The sequence below is a fragment of the Hyla sarda genome, chromosome 7 (genome assembly GCF_029499605.1).
Source record: "Hyla sarda isolate aHylSar1 chromosome 7, aHylSar1.hap1, whole genome shotgun sequence".
NCBI classification, from domain to species: domain Eukaryota; kingdom Metazoa; phylum Chordata; class Amphibia; order Anura; family Hylidae; genus Hyla; species Hyla sarda.
In genome coordinates, this window is record NC_079195.1 from 108,262,229 (window position 1) to 108,289,993 (window position 27,765).

The 27,765-nt window shown below is 42.9% G+C and overlaps 1 long non-coding RNA gene across 1 annotated transcript in view; it reads left to right on the top strand.

The window, feature by feature from the left end:
- Nucleotides 1–2,341: 2,341 nt before the first annotated feature.
- LOC130281892 (uncharacterized) overlaps nucleotides 2,342–27,765 on the top strand; it is a 62,819-nt gene continuing 37,395 nt past the window's right edge. Inside the window, exons 1-2 of the long non-coding RNA XR_008846155.1 lie at nucleotides 2,342–2,762; nucleotides 14,427–14,450. This is a non-coding gene — a long non-coding RNA (uncharacterized LOC130281892). The remainder of the gene's footprint in view (nucleotides 2,763–14,426; nucleotides 14,451–27,765) is intronic.

A 27,765-nucleotide genomic window follows, 5' to 3' on the forward strand; every position in this document is an offset into this window, starting at 1 on the left:
ACTGATCGCGGGAGTCCCGCAGCTGGGGACGCCAGCCATCATGCACGCGGCAGCCCGTTTGTAATCAGTCCCCGGAGCGTGTTCGCTCCGGCTCTGATTACGGGCGACTACAGGGCCGGCGGCGTGTGACGTCACGCCTCCGCCCCGTGTGACATCACGCTCCGCCCCTCAATGCAAGCCGACAGGAGGGGCTTCCGTAGGCTTGCATTGAGGGGTGGAGCGTGACGTCACACGGGGGGCGGAGGCTTGACGTCACACGCCGTCGGCCCTGTAGTCGCCCGTAATCAGACCCGGAGTGAACACGCTCCGGGGACTGATTACAAACGGGGTGCCGCGTGCATGATCGCAGGCGTCCCCAGCTGCGGGACTCCCGTGATCAGGCATCTTATCCCCTATCCTTTGGATAGGGGATAAGATGTGTAAGCACCGGAGAACCCCTTTAACCCCTTAAGGACTCAGCCCATTTTGGCCTTAAGGACTCAGACAATTTAATTTTTACGTTTTCATTTTTTCCTCCTCGCCTTCTAAAAATTATAACTCTTTTATATTTTCATCCACAGACTAGTATGAGGGCTTGTTTTTTGCGCGACCAGTTGTCCTTTGTAATGACATCACTCATTATATCATAAAATGTATGGCGCAACCAAAAAACACTATTTTTGTGGGGAAATGAAAACGAAAAACGCAATTTTGCTAATTTTGGAAGGTTTTGTTTTCACGCCGTACAATTTATGGTAAAAATGACATGTGTTCTTTATTCTGAGGGTCAATACGATTAAAATGATACCCATTATTATATACTTTTATATTATTGTTGCGCTTAAAAAAAAATCACAAACTTTTTAACCAAATTAGTACATTTATAATCCCTTTATTTTGATGACCTCTAACTTTTTTATTTTTCCGTATAAGTGGCGGTATGGGGGCTAATTTTTTGCGCCATGATCTGTACTTTTTTTTTATACCACATTTGCATATAAAAAACGTTTAATAAATTTTTTATCATTTTTTTTTAATAAAATGTATAAAAAAAGTAGGAATTTGGGACTTTTTTTTTCGTTCACGCCGTTCATTAACATTTTATTTTAATAGTTTGGACATTTACGCACGCGGCGATACCAAATATGTCTATAAAAAAAGTTTTTTACGCTTTTTGGGGGTAAAATAGGAAAAAACGGACGTTTTACTTTTTTATTGGGGGAGGGGATTTTTCACTTTTTTTTTACTTTTACTTTTACATTTTTTTTTACACTTGAATAGTCCCCATAGGGGACTATTCATAGCAATACCATGATTGCTAATACTGATCTGTTCTATGTATAGGACATAGAACAGATCAGTATTATCGGTCATCTCCTGCTCTGGTCTGCTCGATCACAGACCAGAGCAGGAGACGCCGGGAGCCGAACGGAGGAAGGAGAGGGGACCTCCGTCCGGCGTTCTGAATGATCGGATCCCCGCAGCAGCGCTGCGGGCGATCCGATCGTTCATTTAAATCGCGAACTGCCGCTGATGCCGGGATCTGTATTGATCCCGGCACCTGAGGGGTTAAAGGCGGACGCCCGCGAGATCGCGGGCGTCGGCCATTGCCGGCGGGTCCCTGGATGCGATCAGCAGCCGGGATCAGCCGCGCATGACACAGGCATCGCTCCGATGCCCGCGGTTATGCTTAGGACGTAAATGTACGTCCTGGTGCGTTAAGTACCACCTCACCAGGACGTACATTTACGTCCTGCGTCCTTAAGGGGTTAATCCTTTCATGTGTATGCTAGCACTGCCTTTGCGTTGAAAGCCCAGGAACTTTTTGTATATTGCATGTTTGGGAGCTAGTAGTGGAGCTCCTCAACTGGTGATTTATTGCAGCACCATAGAACTTTGTTCATTCTGAAAGTTTGTTTCTTAAAGAAGATATCCCATGCAGCAAAGAAAAAAAAAATACCTAGCCATTCCATAGTATATTCACCTATCACCTCTCTGACATGTTTGTGATTTTTTTCCCGGCCCCCATTCACTGGCTATTCAGCTCATAAATTGCAGTTACTTCCTGGTTATGGTGGCTATCCCTGTGATCTCAAAGACTACATTTCCCTGCATGCACTGCTCACATTTCCTGCTCTCAGCTGCCTGAGCAGAGAACTTGTTACCTCCCCTAACTTATGTTAGCCACTCCCACATAACACTGAGCTCCAATCATAGCCCTATACAGCAGGGTGGCCACGAGGAAACAAAATGTTATCTCAGTGCTCAGAGAGAGGGACCCTGGAGTTGAAGCTGCAGTTTTACACTGTAAAATCACTCCCTCCCCCTCCTCCTCTCAGTGAAATAGCTTTACACTGGCACAATCACCTCCCCCCTCCTCTGCCCTGCACTCCTCTCTCCCCAGTGCTCTGTGTGACAGCTCCCTCCCCTCCCCCCTCTCCTCCGTTCTCAGTGTATAAACATTAGCAAGGAGAGGGGAGAGAATCAGCCTGTTTGCTGACTCTGCTATGATCTGAATCAGCCGGCATATAGGCAGTGCTGCTCAGCCAATCACTGCAGAACAGAGGGAGGACAGTGTGAATATTCATCAGATGGGAGGGGCTAAGGCTGAGCTCAGGGAGCTCTCTGCAGCACAGGGGTTTTCTGGGTAATTGTCACGTCACGGCCCCTGGATGCTGCTGATAACAGCCTGAATAGGGGGTCGAAAGTCATGAAAACCTGGAACAGCTGAATTTCCTGTCAGACAGAAGAATGCAGATAAAGCTGGTTTCTAAGCAGCATTGGTAATGGAAGTGATTTACAAACCTATATAACTTTACCTTCTGCACTAAAAGCTGAACAATTATTTACTGTGAGACTTGTCCTTTAACTCAGTATTTCGCAACCAGTGTGCCTCCAGCTGTTGCAAAACTACAACTCCCAGAATGTACGGTCTATCAGTGTAAGCAGGGAGTTGTAGTTTTCAACAGCTGGAGGCACACTGGTTGTGAAACACTGAGCTAGGTAACCAACGCTGTGTTTCGCAACTACAACTACAACTCTCAGCATGCACTTACAGCCGAAGGGCATGCTGATACTTGTAGTTATGCAACAGCTGGAGGCATAGGCGTGCGCACAGGGTGTGCCGGGTGTGCCCAGGCACACCCTAATCACCGCGGCCGTGGAGCAAAAGGGGCAGCTGCCCCGGCCCTGTAATTCCTGGGGGCCCAAAAGCAGCTCGCCCCTTTTGCCCCATGGGCCCGTATTGCGCCGCACGCTACCTTTTTATGTTCGCCGCCGCCGTCGTCGTCACTCATCCCCAGGCAGCCAGTACCGCAATGGCTGTCTGGGAGATGGTCACGTGACGTGACGTACGACGTCACGGGCGGCATCATAGAGAGGAGCGGAGCAGAGAGAGTCTCCCGCTCCTCTCAGTCCCCACACGGCTGCTTCCAGGATCCAGGCCGCATTTGGGGACCCACCGCCGGATATGTGAGTAGGTATAATATGTGTGTGTGGGGGGTATTTATTATATAGTGTGTGTGGGTGGGGGGGATTTATTATATAATGTGAGGGGGGGATTTATTATATAGTGTGGGGTGGGGGGGATTTATTATATAATGTGAGGGGGGATTTATTATATAGTGTGGGGTGGGGGGGATTTATTATATAATGTGAGGGGGGATTTAATATATAGTGTGGGGGGGATTTATTATATAATTTGAGGGGGGATTTAATATATAATGTGGGGTGGGGGGATTTATTATATAATGTGAGGGGGGATTCATTATATAATGTGAGGAGGGATTTATTATATAATGTGAGGGGGGATTTATTATATAATGTGAGGGGGGATTTATTATATAGTGTGGGGTGGGGGGGATTTATTATATAATGTGAGGGGGGATTTATTATATAATGTGAGGGGGGATTTATTATATAGTGTGGGGTGGGGGGGATTTATTATATAATGTGAGGGGGATTTAATATATAGTGTGGGGGGGGATTTATTATATAATTTGAGGGGGGATTTAATATATAATGTGGGGTGGTGGGATTTATTATATAATGTGAGGGGGGATTCATTATATAATGTGAGGAGGGATTTATTATATAGTGTGGGGTGGGGGGGATTTATTATATAATGTGAGGGGGGATTCATTATATAGTGTGGGGTGGGGGGGATTTAATATATAGTGTGGGGGGATTTAATATATAGTGTGGGGGGGGATTTATTATATAATGTGAGGGGGGATTTATTATATAGTGTGGGGTGGAGGGGATTTATTATATAATGTGAGGGGGGATTTAATATATAGTGTGGGGGGATTTATTATATAATGTGAGGGGGGATTTAATATATAATGTGGGGTGGGGGGGATTTATTATATAATGTGAGGGGGGATTTATTATATAGTGTGGGGGTGGGGGGATTTATTATATAATGTGGGGGGGGGATTTATTATATAGTGTGGGGGGGATTCATTATATAATGTGAGGAGGGATTTATTATATAATGTGAGGGGGGATTTATTATATAATGTGAGGGGGGATTTATTATATAATGTGGGGTGGGGGGGATTTATTATATAATGTGAGGGGGGATTTATTATATAATGTGAGGGGGGATTTATTATATAGTGTGGGGTGAGGGGGATTTATTATATAATGTGAGGGGGATTTAATATATAGTATGGGGGGGGATTTATTATATATTTTGAGGGGGGATTTAATATATAATGTGGGGTGGTGGGATTTATTATATAATGTGAGGGGGGATTCATTATATAATGTGAGGAGGGATTTATTATATAGTGTGGGGTGGGGGGGATTTATTATATAATGTGAGGGGGGATTCATTATATAGTGTGGGGGGGATTTAATATATAGTGTGGGGGGGATTTATTATATAGTGTGGGGTGGGGGGGATTTATTATATAATGTGAGGGGGGATTTAATATATAGTGTGGGGGGATTTAATATATAGTGTGGGGGGGGATTTATTATATAATGTGAGGGGGGATTTATTATATAGTGTGGGGTGGAGGGGATTTATTATATAATGTGAGGGGGGATTTAATATATAGTGTGGGGGGATTTATTATATAATGTGAGGGGGGATTTAATATATAATGTGGGGTGGGGGGGATTTATTATATAATGTGAGGGGGGATTTATTATATAGTGTGTGGGTGGGGGGATTTATTATATAATGTGAGGGGGATTTAATATATAGTGTGGGGGGGATTTATTATATAATTTGAGGGGGGATTTAATATATAATGTGGGGTGGTGGGATTTATTATATAATGTGAGGGGGGATTCATTATATAATGTGAGGAGGGATTTATTATATAGTGTGGGGTGGGGGGGATTTATTATATAATGTGAGGGGGGATTCATTATATAGTGTGGGGGGGATTTAATATATAGTGTGGGGGGGGATTTATTATATAGTGTGGGGTGGGGGGGGGATTTATTATATAATGTGAGGGGGGATTTAATATATAGTGTGGGGGGGATTTATTATATAATGTGAGGGGGGATTTATTATATAGTGTGGTGTGGGGGGGATTTATTATATAATGTGAGGGGGGATTTATTATATAGTGTGGGGTGGGGAGATTTATTATATAATGTGAGGGGGGATTTAATATATAGTGTGGGGGGGATTTATTATATAATGTGAGGGGGGATTTATTATATAGTGTGGGGTGGGGAGATTTATTATATAATGTGAGGGGGGATTTAATATATAGTGTGGGGGGGTTTATTATATAATGTGAGGGGGGATTTATTATATAATGTGGGGTGGGGGGATTTATTATATAATGTGAGGGGGGATTTAATATATAGTGTGGGGGGGATTTATTATATAATGTGAGGGGGGATTTATTATATAGTGTGGGGTGGAGGGGATTTATTATATAATGTGAGGGGGGATTTATTATATAATGTGAGGGGGGATTTAATATATAATGTGGGGTGGGGGGGATTTATTATATAATGTGAGGGGGGATTTATTATATAGTGTGGGGGTGGGGGGGATTTATTATATAATGTGGGGGGGATTTATTATATAGTGTGGGGTGGGGGGGGATTTATTATATAATGTGAGGGGGGATTTATTATATAGTGTGGGGTGGGGATTTATTATATAATGTGAGGGGGGATTTATTATATAATGTGAGGGGGGATTTAATATATAGTGTGGGGGGGGATTTATTATATAATGTGAGGGGGGGATTTAATATATAATGTGAGGGGGGATTTAATATATAGTGTGGGGGGGGGATTTATTATATAATGTGAGGGGGGATTTATTATATAGTGTGGGGTGGGGGGGATTTATTATATAATGTGAGGGGGGATTTATTATATAGTGTGGGGGTTGGGGGGATTTATTATATAATGTGAGGGGGGATTTATTATATAGTGTGGGGTGGGGGGAAATTTATTATATAATGTGAGGGGGGATTTATTATATAGTGTGGGGGGGATTTATTATATAATGTGAGGGGGAATTTATTATATAGTGTGGGGGGGGATTTATTATATAATGTGAGGGGGGATTTATTATATAGTGTGGGGGGATTTATTATATAATGTGAGGGGGGATTTATTATATAGTGTGGGGGTGGGGGGGATTTATTATATAATGTGAGGGGGGATTTATTATATAGTGTGGGGGGGATTTATTATATAATGTGAGGGAGGATTTATTATATAGTGTGGGGGGGGGATTTATTATATAATGTGAGGGGGGATTTATTATATAGTGTGGGGGGGATTTATTATATAATGTGAGGGGGGATTTATTATATAGTGTGGGGGTGCGGGGGATTTATTATATAATGTGAGGGGGGATTTATTATATAATGTGAGGGGGGATTTATTATATAATGTGAGGGGGGATTTATTATATAGTGTGGGGTGGGGGGGATTTATTATATAATGTGAGGGGGGATTTAATATATAGTGTGGGGTGGTGGGATTTATTATATAATGTGAGGGGGGATTCATTATATAATGTGAGGAGGGATTTATTATATAGTGTGGGGTGGGGGGGATTTATTATATAATGTGAGGGGGATTTAATATATAGTGTGGGGGGGGATTTATTATATAATTTGAGGGGGGATTTAATATATAATGTGGGGTGGTGGGATTTATTATATAATGTGAGGGGGGATTCATTATATAATGTGAGGAGGGATTTATTATATAGTGTGGGGTGGGGGGGATTTATTATATAATGTGAGGGGGGATTCATTATATAGTGTGGGGTGGGGGGGATTTAATATATAGTGTGGGGGGATTTAATATATAGTGTGGGGGGGGATTTATTATATAATGTGAGGGGGGATTTATTATATAGTGTGGGGTGGAGGGGATTTATTATATAATGTGAGGGGGGATTTAATATATAGTGTGGGGGGATTTATTATATAATGTGAGGGGGGATTTAATATATAATGTGGGGTGGGGGGGATTTATTATATAATGTGAGGGGGGATTTATTATATAGTGTGGGGGTGGGGGGATTTATTATATAATGTGGGGGGGGGATTTATTATATAGTGTGGGGGGGATTCATTATATAATGTGAGGAGGGATTTATTATATAATGTGAGGGGGGATTTATTATATAATGTGAGGGGGGATTTATTATATAATGTGGGGTGGGGGGGATTTATTATATAATGTGAGGGGGGATTTATTATATAATGTGAGGGGGGATTTATTATATAGTGTGGGGTGAGGGGGATTTATTATATAATGTGAGGGGGATTTAATATATAGTGTGGGGGGGGGATTTATTATATATTTTGAGGGGGGATTTAATATATAATGTGGGGTGGTGGGATTTATTATATAATGTGAGGGGGGATTCATTATATAATGTGAGGAGGGATTTATTATATAGTGTGGGGTGGGGGGGATTTATTATATAATGTGAGGGGGGATTCATTATATAGTGTGGGGGGGATTTAATATATAGTGTGGGGGGGATTTATTATATAGTGTGGGGTGGGGGGGATTTATTATATAATGTGAGGGGGGATTTAATATATAGTGTGGGGGGATTTAATATATAGTGTGGGGGGGGATTTATTATATAATGTGAGGGGGGATTTATTATATAGTGTGGGGTGGAGGGGATTTATTATATAATGTGAGGGGGGATTTAATATATAGTGTGGGGGGATTTATTATATAATGTGAGGGGGGATTTAATATATAATGTGGGGTGGGGGGGATTTATTATATAATGTGAGGGGGGATTTATTATATAGTGTGTGGGTGGGGGGATTTATTATATAATGTGAGGGGGATTTAATATATAGTGTGGGGGGGATTTATTATATAATTTGAGGGGGGATTTAATATATAATGTGGGGTGGTGGGATTTATTATATAATGTGAGGGGGGATTCATTATATAATGTGAGGAGGGATTTATTATATAGTGTGGGGTGGGGGGGATTTATTATATAATGTGAGGGGGGATTCATTATATAGTGTGGGGGGGATTTAATATATAGTGTGGGGGGGGATTTATTATATAGTGTGGGGTGGGGGGGGGATTTATTATATAATGTGAGGGGGGATTTAATATATAGTGTGGGGGGGATTTATTATATAATGTGAGGGGGGATTTATTATATAGTGTGGTGTGGGGGGGATTTATTATATAATGTGAGGGGGGATTTATTATATAGTGTGGGGTGGGGAGATTTATTATATAATGTGAGGGGGGATTTAATATATAGTGTGGGGGGGATTTATTATATAATGTGAGGGGGGATTTATTATATAGTGTGGGGTGGGGAGATTTATTATATAATGTGAGGGGGGATTTAATATATAGTGTGGGGGGGTTTATTATATAATGTGAGGGGGGATTTATTATATAATGTGGGGTGGGGGGATTTATTATATAATGTGAGGGGGGATTTAATATATAGTGTGGGGGGGATTTATTATATAATGTGAGGGGGGATTTATTATATAGTGTGGGGTGGAGGGGATTTATTATATAATGTGAGGGGGGATTTATTATATAATGTGAGGGGGGATTTAATATATAATGTGGGGTGGGGGGGATTTATTATATAATGTGAGGGGGGATTTATTATATAGTGTGGGGGTGGGGGGGATTTATTATATAATGTGGGGGGGATTTATTATATAGTGTGGGGTGGGGGGGGATTTATTATATAATGTGAGGGGGGATTTATTATATAGTGTGGGGTGGGGATTTATTATATAATGTGAGGGGGGATTTATTATATAATGTGAGGGGGGATTTAATATATAGTGTGGGGGGGGATTTATTATATAATGTGAGGGGGGGATTTAATATATAATGTGAGGGGGGATTTAATATATAGTGTGGGGGGGGGGATTTATTATATAATGTGAGGGGGGATTTATTATATAGTGTGGGGTGGGGGGGATTTATTATATAATGTGAGGGGGGATTTATTATATAGTGTGGGGGTTGGGGGGATTTATTATATAATGTGAGGGGGGATTTATTATATAGTGTGGGGTGGGGGGAAATTTATTATATAATGTGAGGGGGGATTTATTATATAGTGTGGGGGGGATTTATTATATAATGTGAGGGGGGAATTTATTATATAGTGTGGGGGGGGATTTATTATATAATGTGAGGGGGGATTTATTATATAGTGTGGGGGGATTTATTATATAATGTGAGGGGGGATTTATTATATAGTGTGGGGGTGGGGGGGATTTATTATATAATGTGAGGGGGGATTTATTATATAGTGTGGGGGGGATTTATTATATAATGTGAGGGAGGATTTATTATATAGTGTGGGGGGGGATTTATTATATAATGTGAGGGGGGATTTATTATATAGTGTGGGGGTGCGGGGGATTTATTATATAATGTGAGGGGGGATTTATTATATAATGTGAGGGGGGATTTATTATATAGTGTGGGGGTGCGGGGGATTTATTATATAATGTGAGGGGGGATTTATTATATAATGTGAGGGGGGATTTATTATATAATGTGAGGGGGGATTTATTATATAGTGTGGGGTGGGGGGGATTTATTATATAATGTGAGGGGGGATTTAATATATAGTGTGGGGTGGGGGGGATTTATTATATAATGTGAGGGGGGATTTATTATATAGTGTGGGGTGGGGGGGATTTATTATATAGTGTGGGGGGGGGATTTATTATATAATGTGAGGGGGGATTTATTATTTAGTGTGGGGGGGATTTATTATATAATGTGAGGGGGGATTTATTATATAGTGTGGGGGGGATTTATTATATAGTGTGGGGGTGGGGGGGATTTATTATATAGTGTGAGGGGGGATTTATTATATAATGTGAGGGAGGATTTATTATATAGTGTGGGGGGTGGGGGCGATTTATTATATAATGTGAGGGGGGATTTATTATATAATGTGAGGGGGGATTTATTATATAGTGTGGGGGGGATTTATTATATAGTGTGAGGGGGGATTTATTATATAGTGTGGGGGGGATTTATTATATAGTGTGGGGGGGATTTATTATATAGTGTGGGGGGGGGATTTATTATATAATGTGAGGGGGGATTTATTATATAGTGTGGGGGGATTTATTATATAATGTGAGTGGGGATTTATTATATAATGTGGGGGGGGGATTTATTATATAATGTGAGGGGGGATTCATTATATAGTGTGGGGGGGATTTATTATATAGTGTGGGGGGGATTTATTATATAATGTGAGGGGGGATTTATTATATAGTGTGGGGGTGGGGGGGGATTTATTATATAATGTGAGGGGGGATTTATTATATAGTGTGAGGGGGGAATTATTATATAGTGTGGGGGGATTTATTATATAATGTGAGAAGGGAGGAAATTATGCATGTGAGGGGAGGATAATAATGATTATTATAATCCTCCCCTCACATATATGTAACATCTCCCCCTCACATGTATAATCTGATAATCCCCTCCTCACATTGATAATCCCCTCACATATAATCTGATTGTGATATTATATATGTGAGGGGATAATCAGTGTGAGGAGGGGATTATCAGATTATACATGTGAGGGGAGGATATTGCTTATTATAATCCTCCCCTCACATATATGTAACATCTCCCCCTCACATGTATAAGCTGATAATCCCCTCCTCACACTGATTATCCCCTCACATATATAATATCACAATCAGATTATATGTGAGGGGATTATCAATGTGAGGAGGGGATTATCAGATTATACATGTGAGGGGGAGATGTTACATATATGTGAGGGGAGGATTATAATCATTATTATTATCCACCCCTCACTTGCATAATCTGATAATCCCATCCCCCGTACGTATCCTGTACTGATCCTGAGTTATATCCTGTATTATACTCCAGAGCTGTACTCACTATTCTGCTGGTGAGGTCACTGTGTACATATATTACATTACTTATCCTGTACTGATCCTGAGTTATATCCTGTATTATTCTAAAGAGCTGTACTCACTATTCTGCTGGTGAGGTCACTGTGTACATACATTACATTACTTATCCTGTAGTGATCCTGAGATATATCCTGTATTATACTCCAGAGCTGCACTCACTATTCTGCTGGTGAGGTCACTGTGTACATACATTACATTACTTATCCTGTACTGATCCTGAGTTATATCCTGTATTCTACTCCAGAGCTGTACTCACTATTCTGCTGGTGAGGTCACTGTGTACATACATTACTTATCCTGTACTGATCCTGAGTTATATCCTGTATTATACTCCAGAGCTGTACTCACTATTCTGCTGGTGAGGTCACTGTGTACATACATTACATTACTGATACTGTACTGATCCCGAGTGTGTGTGGGATGGGGGTGGGGGACCGGGGGGACCAAAAAAAATAGCTTGCCCAGGGTCCAATCAAAATTAAAGACGGCCCTGTCCATTATACATACACTGTACAGCAATCATACATCCATTATACATACACTGTACAGCAATCATACATCCATTATACATACACTGTACAGCAATCATACCTCCATTATACATACACTGTACAGCAATCATACCTCCATTATACATACACTGTACAGCAATCATACATTCATTATACATACACTGTACAGCAATCATACCTCCATTATACATACACTGTACAGCAATCATACATCCATTATACATCCACTGTACAGCAATCATACATCCATTATACATCCACTGTACAGCAATCATACATCCATTATACATCCACTGTACAGCAATCATACATCCATTATACATCCACTGTACAGCAATCATACATCCATTATACATACACTGTACAGCAATCATACATCCATTATACATACACTGTACAGCAATCATACATCCATTATACATACACTGTACAGCAATCATACATCCATTATACATACACTGTACAGCAATCATACCTCCATTATACATACACTGTACAGCAATCATACATCCATTATACATCCACTGTACAGCAATCATACATCCATTATACATCCACTGTACAGCAATCATACATCCATTATACATACACTGTACAGCAATCATACATCCATTATACATACACTGTACAGCAATCATACATCCATTATACATACACTGTACAGCAATCATACATCCATTATACATACACTGTACAGCAATCATACATCCATTATACATACACTGTACAGCAATCATACATCCATTATACATACACTGTACAGCAATCATACCACCATTATACATACACTGTACAGCAATCATACATCCATTATACATACACTGTACAGCAATCATACCACCATTATACATACACTGTACAGCAATCATACATCCATTATACATACACTGTACAGCAATCATACATCCATTATACATATACTGTACAGCAATCATACCACCATTATACATACACTGTACAGCAATCATACCTCCATTATACATACACTGTACAGCAAGCATACCACCATTATACATACACTGTACAGCAATCATACATCCATTATACATACACTGTACAGCAATCATACATCCATTATACATCCACTGTACAGCAATCATACATCCATTATACATACACTGTACAGCAATCATACCTCCATTATACATACACTGTACAGCAATCATACATCCATTATACATACACTGTACAGCAATCATACCGCCATTATACATACACTGTACAGCAATCATACCGCCATTATACATACACTGTACAGCAATCATACATCCATTATGCATACACTGTACAGCAATCATACATCCATTATACATACACTGTACAGCAAGCATACCGCCATTATACATACACTGTACAGCAAGCATACCACCATTATACATACACTGTCTGTGACTGTACAGCAATCATACATCCAATCCATTATTAATGGATTGGATGTATGATTGCTGTACAGTCACGGTGTATGTATAATGGCGGTATGCTTGCTGTACAGTGTATGTATAATGGAGGTATGATTGCTGTACAGTGTATGTATAATGGAGGTATGATTGCTGTACAGTGTATGTATAATGGAGCCTCCAATCCCCAAAAAAGTTTTAATAAAGTTTTTAATTTTGTTTGTATTGATATTTATTTGTGTAGGTATGTTTATGTATGTGTGCATGCAAGCAAGAGTGTGTGTGTGTGTATATATATATCACACACACACGTGCGCTGCGTGAATTTGTGCTTTAGGGTGCACACCCTAATGCAATAGGCTGCGCACGCCTATGGCTGGAGGCACACTACTGCAACTTCCATCGTGCCCTTTGGCTGTCTGTGCATGCTGGGGGTTGTAGTTATGCAACAGCAGTGGAGACACACTTTTTCATAGAAAAAATGTGCCTCCAGCTGTTGCATAACTACAACCCCCAGCATGCACAAACTACCAAAGGGCATGCTGGGCGTTGTAGTTGTGCCTTCTGCTGTTGCATAGCAACAGCTCCCAGCATGCCCTTTTGTGCATGTTGGGAGTTGTTGCTAAGCAACAGCAGGAGGCCAGCCTTACCTCCTGCTGCCTGCCGCCGCTGACTCTGCTCCTGGGGCGCCGGGGATCGGGGGCCCCCAATCAAGGTACGTACTCCCGGCACTCGCTCTCGCCCTCTGGAATAGGGGCGGAGCAGGTGCCGTAAAGGACGCAAGCGGCGGGACCGGAATTCCCACGGACGTACAGGTACGCCCTGGGTCCTTAAGTCCCAGGACGCCCTGTGTCCTGAACGGGTTAAAGATGTCCATCCTACTATATAACCTCAAAGCTCATGTGTTATTCACCCTCACTTTTCAGTGCATCAATATTTAATACATCTGTTGCTCTTTTGGGCTATGAATGCCTCTTCTACGCGAAAACTTTGTTGTATGGTAGAAGACCTCGATACATAAGATTTTTATACTAAATGACTAAATAACATATACTATTATACCAGATAACTAACTTTATCTTCCAATATTTACTTTCCAGAATACTACTTGCAAATCTTATCAGGTAAGAATTGTTTAAATAATATTTATAATAAAAGTTTGTAAGGGAAACGAAACCATCTTACTCTTATCTAGAGATGTCCCGAATAGTTCCCGGCGAACATAGTTTGTTCGCCGCGGCGGGTGAACATATGCTATGTTCGATCCGCCCCCTATTCGTCATCATTGAGTAAACTTTGACCCTGTACCTCACAGTCAGCAGACACATTCCAGCCATTCAGCAGCAGACCCTCCCTCCCAGACTCCATTTTAGCTTCATTCTGAAGCTGCATTCTTAGTGAGAGGAAGGACAGTGTAGCTGCTGCTGATTTAATAGGGAAATCGATAGTTAGGTTAGTGTATTCAGTGTCCACTTCAGTCCTGAAGGACTTATCTGATCTCTGCTGTAAGGACAGCACCCCAAAAAGCCCTTTTTAGGGCTAGAACATCAGTCTGCATTTCCCCCCCCCCCCCCCTGTGCCCACTTTCCCAGTGCCACCACTCATATCTGGTGTCACAATAGCTTTCATTTAAAAAAAATATTTTTTTGGGACTGTAATATAATATCAGTCAGTTTCCTTCACACGTGTGTTTTGCAACAGCTGGAGGCCCCTTGGTTGGGAACCACTGGTTAAAAGGGGTACTCCGGTGGAAAACTTTTATTCTTTCAATCAACTACAGTATTCAGTGTCCACTAATGTCCTGAAGGACTCATCTGATCTCTGCCCCCCCCCATGTCTCATCATCTCCCCATGTCTCATCATTCCCCCCTCATCATCCCCCCACCCTGTCTCATCATGTCCCCCATCATTCCCCCTCATCACCCCCCCCCACCCTGTCTCATGTCCCCCATCATCCCCCCACCCTGTCTCATGTCCCCCATCATCCCCCCACCCTGTCTCATGTCCCCCATCATCCCCCCACCCTGTCTCATGTCCCCCATCATCCCCCCACCCTGTCTCATGTCCCCCATCATCCCCCCACCCTGTCTCATCATGTCCCCCATCACTCCCCCTCATAATCCCCCCACCCTGTCTCATCATGTCCCTCATCATCAGCCCCCCTCATCATTTCCCCCTGTCTCATCCCCCCATCATCCCCCCCTCATCATTTCCCCGTCTCATCCCCCCATCATCCCCCCCATCATCATTCCCCCTCTCATCCCCCCTCATCCCCATCATCATTTCCCCCTGTCTCATCCCCCATCATTCCCCCCTCATCATTTCCCTGTCTCATCATCCCCCCATCATTCCCCCCTCCCCCTCATCATTTCCCCGTCTCATCACATCCCCCCCCCCCATCATGTTCCTCCTATGGTATCCAGTGGTCTTCAATTTGCGGACCTCCAGATGTTGCAAAACTACAACTCCCAGCATGCCCGGACAGCCAACTGCTGTCCGGGCATGCTGGGAGTTGTAATTTTGCAACATCTGGAGGTCTGCAGGTTGAAGACCACTCTTCCCCTTTCCTTACTTATCTGCGCTTCAGCTGTCTTGCGGGGTCAGTGAAGCAGATGAGTTACGTCCTCTCCCGGCTCCTCTGCACGGCATCACGAATGTCACTTTTCAGCGGCGACTACAGGAAATGAAGTGATGCCGCACAGAAAAGCACGTAACTCATCTGCTTCACTGACCCCGCAAGACGAAGTGCAGCCAGGTAAGGAAAATAAACAAAACTATAAAAAAGCAGGGAAAGGGGGAATGATGAGGGAGGGGGGGGAGAAGGGAAAATGAAAAGTAAAACTCACTTGTTTTCTCCTGCACTATCCACAGGAACTGGTGGATAGTGCGGGAGACGCTGATTAAAAGGCAGCGCAAATCCGGACACGGTAGGGCTCATTTTAATCAGCGTCTCCCGCACTATCCACCAGTTCCTGTGGATAGTGCGGGAGAAAACAAGTGACAGTTCGGGGAGGAGACGCCACTGGTCACTGATTCAAAGTGGCCGCAGCCGTGCTTATACTTAACAAGCAGACACTGCTGCGGCCGCTTTAAATCAGTGACCAGAAGACTTATCGGCGTATAACACGCAGGCAGACTTTTTGCCTTAAATTTAAGTTTTAAAAGTGCGTGTTATACACCGATAAATACGGTAATTGCAGTTGCCTGCCTGCCAGGTGTGTGTCAGGCTCACAACCTATACTGTGCCCACTTGCTCAGTGTCATCACCCATATCTGGTGTCACAATAACTTGCATTTAAAAAAAAAAAATATTATATAATATAATAGCAGTCGGTTTCATTCACACGTGTGCGTTTCAGGGCCTACCAGGGCACAGTGTCACACCAGTGCAACTCATATCTGGTGTAACAGTAGTGTACATAAAAAAAAAAAAATATATACAATTTTGACTGTAATAGATTGAATTGCAGTTAGTTGTCTGAAAGCATGTGTGTTAGGCCTACAGCATCTACTCTGCCAACTTCTGCCAGTGCACAGTGCCACTCATATCTGTTGTCACAGTAGCTTGCACGCATAGTACCAGTAATAATAATTAAAAAAAATGACAGGCAGAGGCAGGCCACCCCGCAGGGGCCGTCGTGGTGCTGTGATTCCCTTTGGCCCTAGAGTAATGCCCAGTGTACAGAGGCCACGTACCCTGAACTCGAAAAGTTCTGAGGACATAGTTGACTGGCTAACACAGGACACCCAATCTTCTACAGCTTCCGCCACCATCAACAATAGCACCACAGCCGCTTCACTTTATCTGTCAGAGGAATTATTTACACATCAGTTGGAAGAAATGAGTGATGCGCAACCATTATTGCCAGAGGATGTAGATAACAGGGATATGTCCCAGTCAGGCAGCATTACACACATGGACGTACGGTGTGATGATGAAGTTGTACCTGCTGCTGATTCCTTTGCTGAGTTGTCAGATACAAGTGAAGCGGTTGATGATGACGATGCGTCCGTGGATGTCACGTGGGTGCCCGCTAGAAGAGAAGAGGAACAGGGGGAAAGTTCAGATGGGGAGACAGAGAGGAGGAGACGAGTTGGAAGCAGGGGGAGGTCATCGCAAGGAGCTAGTGGCACAGTCAGACAGCATGCATCGGCACCCGGGGTCAACCAGACAGCAAGCCAATCAACACATGCTGTTGACACCACCAGAATGCCATCATTGCAGAGCTCAGCAGTGTGGCATTTTTTTGTGTGTCTTTCTCTGATAACAGCGATGCCATTGCAACCTGTGCCAAAAGAAACGGAGTCGTGGGAAGTCCAACACCTACCTAGGTACAACTGCTTTGCGAAGGCACATGATCTCATATCACAAACGTCTATGGGATCAACACATGAGTACAAGCAGCACACAAACTCAAAGCCGCCATCCTCTTCCTGGTCCAGCATCTTCAGCCATGTCAACCACTGCTGTCCTCCTTGCCCCCTCTCAACCATCCGCCACTCTGTCTCTCGCCTTGAGCAGTTTCTGCTCATCTGCCCACAGTCAGGTGTCTGGCTTCTTACGCTCAAACATGTCCTTGACAATGTCACAAAGTCACCCCCTTGTCCGGCATCTGAATTTGAATAGGAGGACCAACAAAGCATCTTTTTCCATCTTCCGATTCCTAAAATCGATGCCATATACAACAGGGATTAAACTGATAGGAATAGTACTACTTAACACACCTTATAATAATGCAGAGAGAGGCAACGCAGAGAGAGGAGTCTGAAGAAGAGGAGTCAGAGGAGGAAGGTGGCTTTGAGGAGGTGGAAGACTGCAGTGAAATAACCTTTTACACCCCTTTTAACTGGTCCCTCCACCTTATCCTAAAATAATTACACAATACATATTAACATTTTAAATGGGTTCGGGTGGTGGTCACAGCTCTCTTTATTATTTTACAATATCAACCAACCGAACAACTACATAGCAGTTAACCAAACATTTTACCAGGTATAAATATATAAAGTGACCTACTTTAGGCTGCTGCAGTATGCCAGCCGTTGGCTCCCCGACGGGCATCTGTGCCATCAGCCCCTTTAACCTCCAGACAGATCAACTCCAGGCCACTGAGGAGCCCGTGTACCACTACACGGCGCTCCGAGTGCCACCAAGTAGAAACAGGGTCTGCGCCAGACCATCTTGCAACCCCAAGAGAAAGATGTCCAGCCCAATCTCATTGAGGTGGACCCCATCCGGTTTCATAAACCGGCGGTTATCACCCTCCAACTCCCGGTAACGGACCACCACCCCACCCTTACCTCTCACAAAATGGACCATGCATGAATTAACTAAGCGGCGAGACCGCTCGATGGCCTCCGCATCCCGTGGACCTTGCCAGGCAACACGTGGAACAATTTCTGACCACGCTAAAATAATTTCAGAGAAAAACCCTAGGAGCCGTTCAATGTCGGCCTTCATGAAAGTGATCAGATGCAGTACTCTGGTATGGCACAGGTCGTTCCCACCTGCATGTACCACCAAAACCACACAAGAACGAACAGTTCTTGCTATGTCCACAACCTCCGTCAGGACACGGGGCCACCTCATGCCCAGAATACAACGCCAGTGTGTGTTCCAGCTGCTGCAGCCCAGGGATCGCCCACCAGGCCGACAATCCACCCTCTGGGCCACCCGGTGGAATTAGTAATGCCCCAGGAAGAAAACTGATGCCATCATCGGATGTAGAAAAGAAACAAAATTATAACAACCATTCCGGACGCACATAACCAGCATAACAGTCCGAGCGCCACCGCCCAATGCGCTTAATTGCTGAAACAGAAAAATCAGCCCTAGCGGCTTCTGTAGCCGCACCAATACGGAAGAAATGCGCCCCAAATTCCATCACTGGAGCACCTAGAATCCCCAAACAACGCTTAAAAATCGCCTGGAACTGATACCTCGTCAAAGGCAAACCATCAGCGTGCGCGAAAAAATGCGTGCCGGCCGCAAGAATTTTCAAAAACTCTGACACTGCCCGCACCGGGCATGCCTCCCCATCCACAGCCTGCAAGCTCACCCAAGCTCCCTTCCCCAATTGGTCCGTCTTAGACCTGCGTATTCGCAACTGTAAAACCCCATTAGAGCAAACTACATCATCCCCCCTAAAAAAAAACAGCACCAGTCTTAGACACTGGCACCAGCTCCTCTACCCGCAATGCACAAAAAAACGCCACACAAAACGCTGCGGAATACAAAACAGATTCATAAGGGGAAGAACAACATCAACCAGTAACCGACAAAAACGACAGCAATAAAGAATAGGAAACCGGCCTCCTGGTCTCCCCCCGAACATGAGTCTGCTGCCAATCCTTCAAAGCCTGTTGTATCAAAAACCTCTTGGTAACGTCATCCCATCCCAACAATTTGAAATAAAAACTCACCCCCGACAAACGTTGCCATGCCACCACAGCAGAAACTTTAGGAGAGCGCAATGAAAAAAGATACTCAACCGTAACCTCCAAACGTTCAGCCACACTCGTAGCCACATCACGCCCACCAACCACCGGCCACCATTCCCTCCGCCTTACCATGTCTGACCCAAGTGGCGGCAGCCATAGAAGACACCAGCAAGGGCATCAGACATTGATCACTAACTCCCAGACCAACGGGGGGCAAGAGAGGCCCTCCATCTCCGCCTCCGGACACAGTTGCCGAAACACCTGGAACTGAAATCGGGAAAGAGCATCAGCAATAACGTTGTCAACACCAGGCATGTGTCAGGCCTTAAACCAAATATTTAGCTGAAAACAAGGCAAAACCAAATGACGAAGCAAAGCCAACACTCTTAGAGTAGAGTAGAACAAAACCATTGATACACTGTACCACAGACCAAAAACACACCCGCTGATTACAAAAACGTTCCCCCCATGACTCAACCACCATCACAATCGGGGACAACTCAAGAAGCGTAAGATTTCTACATAAACCATTGTCCATCCACTCAGGCCACGCCTCCACACACCAGCTCCCTTCAAAAAAGGCCCCCAAACCACAGGAACCAGCTGCTTCCGTAAACAAATGCCAGCAGGTGCGCCCATTATAATGTCTGAGAAACTCTCTCCACACCAAAATATCAGAATACATCCGCTGAGACGTGATGACCGGGCTGAGACATGCCCTTCGTAGCCAGAGAAAGCCGCCTTGAAAAAACATGGCCCATGGGCATGACCCGACAGGCAAAAACCAAATGACCTAAAAGAACCTGCAGTTGGCGCAAAGTCACCTTGCGCACCATGCAAAAACTCTCCAACAACTGCAACAAACACTCCAGCTTATCAGACGGCAACCGAAAAACCATCTCCACTGAGTCGATCTCTATTCCCAAAAAAGAAAGGACAGTGTAGGGAACATCAAACCTCTGCATGAAAAATGAAAAGTATCCGAAAGAAATTGGCACCTGGAGGAACCCGCGGGGGGGGGGGGGGGGTGGGGGGGTAGCACAAACAAAAAATCCTCCAGATAATGGATGATAGATGCACTGCCCGTCTCAAAATGGATCACCCACTCCAAAAATTTACTGAACATTTCAAAGTAGTGACACGAAATGGAACAACCCATGGGCAGGCGAACGTCATAATAAAATTGCCCATCCCTCCTACAACCCAACAGATGATAACACTCCGGATGAACCTGCAACAACCGAAAAGCAGACTCCACATCCGATTTTGCCATAATACCTTCAATGACATCAGTGAGGATAAGGAACGGGACATGGCTAGCTTGGTATCCAACCTTGTGCAAATGAGGAGTTTGGGGTTGTGCAAATGGACTGTTTGCGGTTGTTTGTGGTGTGTTAAACGGGGAGTTTGGTCTGTCACTGTGAAGTGGTCGTAACCCTTACACTACCTGATCAGTACAACATCATACCTGATGTTTTAAAGCACGTTATTCTAAACAATGTAGGAATGTTAGGTGATTTATGCCCTTTATGGATTAAAACCAGACTCTGCATCAACTATGTAATTTTTCATGGGAGTTTTGCCATGGATCCCCCTCCGGCATGCCACAGTCCAGGTGTTAGTCCCCTTGAAAAAACGTTTCCATCACTATTATGGCCAGAAAGAGTCCCTGTGGGTTTTAAAATTCGCCTGCCTATTGAAGTCTATGGTGGTTCGCCCGTTCGTGAACGGAAAATTTCATGTTCGCGACATCACTACTCTTATCAAGGTTTGTTATTGTATTAAAGTTCAACCCTGTTCTCTACAAAGGATTGATTTAAAATTTCAGGATCATCCAATAAAAAAAACAGCCTTTTTATGCCTATTTATGGGGCACTTTCGTCAGCTAGAGGTATTCGTGGAAATGTTTAGATTTTTTTAAATTTGTGTGGGCAGTAATACACAGTTAAACCTGGTCAGGCAGAAACATTCCTGAATATCTGCGGGAAACTATTGCGAGTTTACTTCTGCTGTTAGGGGAAGATGTTCTCTGTAAGATAAACCTCATCATAATAGTATTTGGGAGATAGGAATCTCAGAACGACGGCTCTAATAATCTTCTGATCTAGGTGAACATGGCTAAAACAAGATCAATGGCAACTAGTGTGTATAGGGGGCTACTGATTTTCCCCAGATAGATGATAAAGGACATGCTGAACTTTCAACTTCACAATTTTTTAATTCTAAGAGAGCAAAGTCCCCACCAGAGGAGCCTAGAAGGGAGCCATGGATGCCTGCCGAATGAGTTCAGCCAACAGTTATTTGATGTTTGATGGCTACCTTTAGGCAGTGAAAATATGCTAAATGTGCCAGTAGATGACATAGCAGTTGTCTAACACAATTGACAATATCACTAATAGTATTATATGGTTTGGGAGTTAAAAATTTTTTTTTATATTTAAAAAATGGACAAGGACCCCAAACTAAACTTTTGAATAGGGGCCCCTCAGCTTGGCCCCTCTCTGATTGGACCCTTGAATTAAGGTTGCCATACACATTGATAAAAATGGGTTGGTGGCTGAACAACTGAACTAAAATATTATTTTAGGAAAGCTCTTTCCTGAACCAAATCTTTTGTCTGCCTATTGGCTGAAAGTGTTAAATACAACCAACCTGTTTCCAGACAATGACAGTCTGTCATAAGTCGGCTACCACGATTGTTCTTTTACCCAACAAACAGTTGTTTTGACTGAAAATGTCTGTAAATAACATAACATAATGGCATGACATAATGCTCCCCACAAGTACATGAATTCCCTCAATTTAATACCCCTCCAGGTACAGTACATGGCATCCTCCATGTAATATCCCCTTCCAGTGCATGAGGTTCCCCATCTAATACCCTTTTCCAGCACATTACCGTCCCATTCGAATACCTCCTCCCGTACATGATGTTCCCCATCTAATACCCCCCCAATACATGCTATCCCCAACTAATACCCCCTAGTGGTGCATGAAATTCCCATATCTAATACTCTTTCCCTGTACATAACACCCCTTTCTAATACATCTTCTGGTATATGGTGTTCCCCATCTAATACCTTCTCTAACCCATGACTAATACCCCTAATGTATGGGGAGTATATGTACAGGAAAATACAGAGGGAATTAGCACTCAAATCCAAGTCCCACCACCTATATCAAGAATCAAAATATAAACTCACCGGTGTATGTGGAGTGGTGCCTTAGGCAACTCTCCACTAACACCCACAGGCCTAGATAGCAGTCAAATCAATCAATATAAACGTAGTCTCTTCACAAATCCACAATTCTGGAGAGCGCACAGTCTTCTGGGAACATAACAATGCCCATACATAGACAATATAAACAAAAAAAGCATAAAAAGTTGACCAGCGCTCAATGAAGTACGACTTGAAATATGTAGGTAAAAAGAGTGGTATATGCACTTACTCCACAGTGGGGGATCTAGGTGATCCTTTCACCAAAGATACCTCCTCCAAGACAGCTTGTATCACTCAGCGCCAGATATAGGTAACAAGTCACAGCGCCAGGACAGCTAGAAATTCAGGAATTCATTTAATATAGCAACGCGTTTCAAAGGTTAAAATATACCTTCTTCATCAGGCTTACACATAATAATGAAACATCCATTGAATTTATACTCACACAGCGTCTCCTCGGACACCGGCATCTTCCGCTCACTTCATCCCTTCCGGTCTCATGGTCACATGACCGCGGTCACGCAACCATGGCTGTTACGTAGCAGTCACGTGAACTAGGTTAGTCGCTTGCGCTGTGACTGAAACCATGCGTCCCAGCCTGGAAGGCACAGGTATCAGAGTGACACGTGTATCGTTTGCGCATGAGCTATGGCTATACCCGTGCGTCTCGCACAGGGAGCTAGGTGCATAGATCTATCCACGCATGCTCTGTAAAAACCCCATGCGTCCCAACCTGGAACGCACAAGGAACAGGCATGTGTAGAGAAGCTCCCGGTACGACCTCCATGCGTCCCACTCTGGAACGCAAAGAAGATCGGTAGGGGTATATAATATAGAAGTCTGTGGTTACAATGTGAACATTTACAACCTGGAGCACAATTAAATATTCAGGATAAAGGCCTTTATTCTAAAGCTTTATAAATAACTTAGCCTTAAGCCTTAGTTTAATTGTTTTTGTTATCCTTATTTTAGAGCGGAAAATTGCCGTTATCATTGCAGACTATAATCTAAGACATACATTATATAAATACCTATAAAATACTATAAAAATAACAATATTAAATTTTATATTAGATATAGACACATTATTGTGCCATTTCTGAAAAAGAAAATTAATATTATAAAATATTATAAATGGTTTTATATCTAAAATATCAATTTTAAAAAGAAAAAAAAAATACATAGAAACCTTTAATACACATGTTCTAATGATTCGTTCAACCCATATGGTTGGAGGGTGTTGAGTCTAAAGATCCAATACATCTCTTTTTGACATAAATTCTTATTCTTATTTCTTATTTTTTTCAATGGGGTAACCTTCATGAGTGTAGGATCTTTATTATGTCACTCACTAAAGTGTCTAGAAACACTGTGTAATTGGAAGCCATTAACTATATTAGAACGGTGCTTGTTTATCCGTTGTCTAAGACTGTTAATGGTTCTTCCCACATATTTGTGTTTGCAAGGACACTCGATTAGATAACTAAGGAATTCACTGGCACAATTTAAATATTCCTTTATATAATAGGGTTTCTCTTCTAATGGAATAACAACCTCAGTTCTTTTGTTAGAGATGATGGAGCAACATTTACATCTACTCATACCACACTTGTATACTCCTTTTATCTCTTTTGCTTATCCGAGACCCCTTGTCAATGATCCTGTAGATAGAATAACTAATATGAAACAAGAGGATTGTTTTGATAAATCGTTGGAAATAAAAACAAAAAGGACCAGAAATCCAAAAGAATCGGATAATATAGAATCCTTCGACCTAGCCTTCCTAACGAGATATACAACATATCTCATAAGGAAATTGAAAAGATACTGGGGAATAGTTGGAATCTAGTTACTGGAGACCCCATTATAGGTCCATCTGTTCCAAAAAAAACAAAATGTATCTTTAGGAGAGCTAAAACTTTAAAAAATATGTTAGCCCCCTCCATCCTAAAAAAACAAAAAGAGAAAATTAAAATTAAAAAGGTAGGTGTCCACTTTGGAGCAAAAGAGATAAAAGGAGCATACAGGTGTGGTATGAGTAGATGTAAATGTTGCTCCATCATCTCTAACAAAAGGACTGAGGTTATTATTCCATTAGAAGAGAAACCATATTATATAAAGGAATATTTAAATTGTGCCAGTGAATTAGTTATTTATCTAATCGAGTGTCCTTGTAAACACAAATATGTGGGAAGAACCATTAACAGTCTTAGACAACGGATAAACAAGCACCGTTCTACTATAGTTAATGGCTTCCAATTACACAGTGTTTCTAGACACTTTAGTGAGTGTCATAATAAAGATCCTACTCTCATGAAAGTTACCCCATTGGAAAAAATAAGAAATAAGAATTATAAGAATTTATGTCAAAAAGAGATGTATTGGATCTTTAGACTCAACACCCTCCAACCATATGGGTTGAACGAATCATTAGAACATGTGTATTAAAGGTTTCTATGTATTGTTTTTTTTTCTTTTTTAAATTGATATTTTAGATATAAAACCATTTATAATATTTTATAATATATTAATTTTCTTTTTCAGAAATGGCACAATAATGTGTCTATATCTAATATAAAATTTAATATTGTTATTTTTATAGTATTTTATAGGTATTTATATAATGTATGTCTTATATTATAGTCTGCAATGATAACGGCAATTTTCCGCTCCAAAATAAGGATAACAAAAACAATGAAACTAAGGCTTAAGGCTAAGTTATTTATAAAGCTTTAGAATATAGGCCTTTATCCTGGATATTTAATTGTGCTCCAGGTTGTAAATGTTCACATTGTAACCACAGACTTATATATTATATACCCATACCGATCTTCTTTGCGTTCCAGAGTGGGACGCATGGAGGTCGTACCGGGAGCTTCTCTACACATGCCTGTTCCTTGTGTGTTCCAGGTTAGGACACATGGGGTTATTACAGAGCATGCGTGGATAGATCTATGCACCTAGCTCACTGTGCGAGACGCACGGGTATAGCCATAGCGCATGCGCAAACGATACACGTGTCTGATACCTGTGCGTTCCAGGCTGGGACACATGGTTTCAATCACAGAGCAAGTGTGACACTCACCAGAGGAAGCAGGAGGTGGATCCGCTGGGAAGGTGTAGAAAGCCATACCAGAGAGCGGAATCTAAGACGCCGCTGGTCTTCACCAGAGCCCGCCGCAAAGCAGGATGGATTTGCTGCGGCAGGCGACGTCCAGGTCGCTACCTCCGGCACGAATCGTCCACGCGGGTAGCCGCGGTGAAGCTTGGCACGGAGAGGTGGAGCTGGAAGGCTGGGAGCAGAGAGGCGACCAGGCTGGAGAGTAACTCGTAGTCAGGACTAGCAGAAGGTCAGGGGCAGGCGGCTCAGATTCGTATACGAGAAACATAGGCTAGGATTAGATACACAGACTGGAGAAGTAACACGGGGAATGCTTTCTCTAGGGCAATACGCACAAAGATCCGGCAGGGAACCAAGGAAGTGACTTCCTTAAATAGAGGAGGGAAAAAACAGGGACAAATGGAAAAAGGGCACTGTCCCTTTAAATCTCACAGGGTGGTGCTCTCGCGCCCTAAGGGGGAGACGTGCGCGCAGCAACACCACAGGAAGGAGCACAGGAGGTGCGCCATGACATCCCCAGGGACGCGGCTCCCGTGCGAGCAGGAAGAGGAAGCTGCACGCCGGAGGAGCCCCGGGGAGAGACGCCAGAGGACCGAGGTGAGTAGTGGGGAGTGGACCGCGGCGTCACCGGCATGCGGGAACGGGGAAGAAGCCGCAGGCGGCCCCGAGCGGGACAGCGGGCCGTAACAGCAAGCGCAAGTGACTAACCTAGTTCATGTGACTGCTACGTAACAGCCATGGTTGCGTGACCGTGGTCATGTGACCATGAGACCGGAAGGGATGAAGTGAGCGGAAGATGCCGGTGTCTGAGGAGACGCTGTGTGAGTATAAATTGAATGGATGTTTCATTATTATGTGTAAGCCTGATGAAGAAGGTATATTTTAACCTTTGAAACGCATTGCTATATTAAATGAATTCCTGAATCTCTGGCTGTCCTGGCGCTGTGACTTGTTACCTATTTTCGGCGCTGAGTGATACAAGCTGTCTTGGAGGGGGTATCTTTGGTGAAAGGATCACCTAGATTCCCCACTGTGGAGTAAGTGCATATACCACTCTTTTTACCTACATATTTCAAGTCGTACTTCATTGAGCGCTGGTCAACTTTTTATGCTTTTTTTTGTTTATATTACCCCTAATGTATGTGACATTCCCATGTAATATCCCCTCCAGTACACTCTACGCATTAATTGTCAGCGCACATTGGCTGAGGGTGCCTCCTCGTGGTAAGATACCTGTGTTCTATAACTATAATGTATACTATGTGTGTATCTGTATATACACTATGGCCCTGATTTACTAAGAGTGGAGTGAAGTTGTCTTTGTAGGTTTTAATTCCCTACAATTTCCCCCCCCCCCCTATATTTACAAAGGTTTCCCTACATTTTGCTTTTTTTTTTTTTTTTTTACACATGCTCCGATCTGTCGCCCCTTTTATGTGACCATGCCCCCTATCCTCAATGGCCACGCCCCCGTTTCAGGTTTTCTCAGTAAAATGGAGAGTTGGTCAGGTTTTTTCTTCTTATATCTGGCGCAATTAGACAAAATTCTGGCGCAATGCACCAGAATCTGTCGCACAACCCGACAAAACATGTCGGGGTTACAATAGTAAATCAGGGTCTATATGTTTATACTTGTGGTTATGTATGTGTAACGTG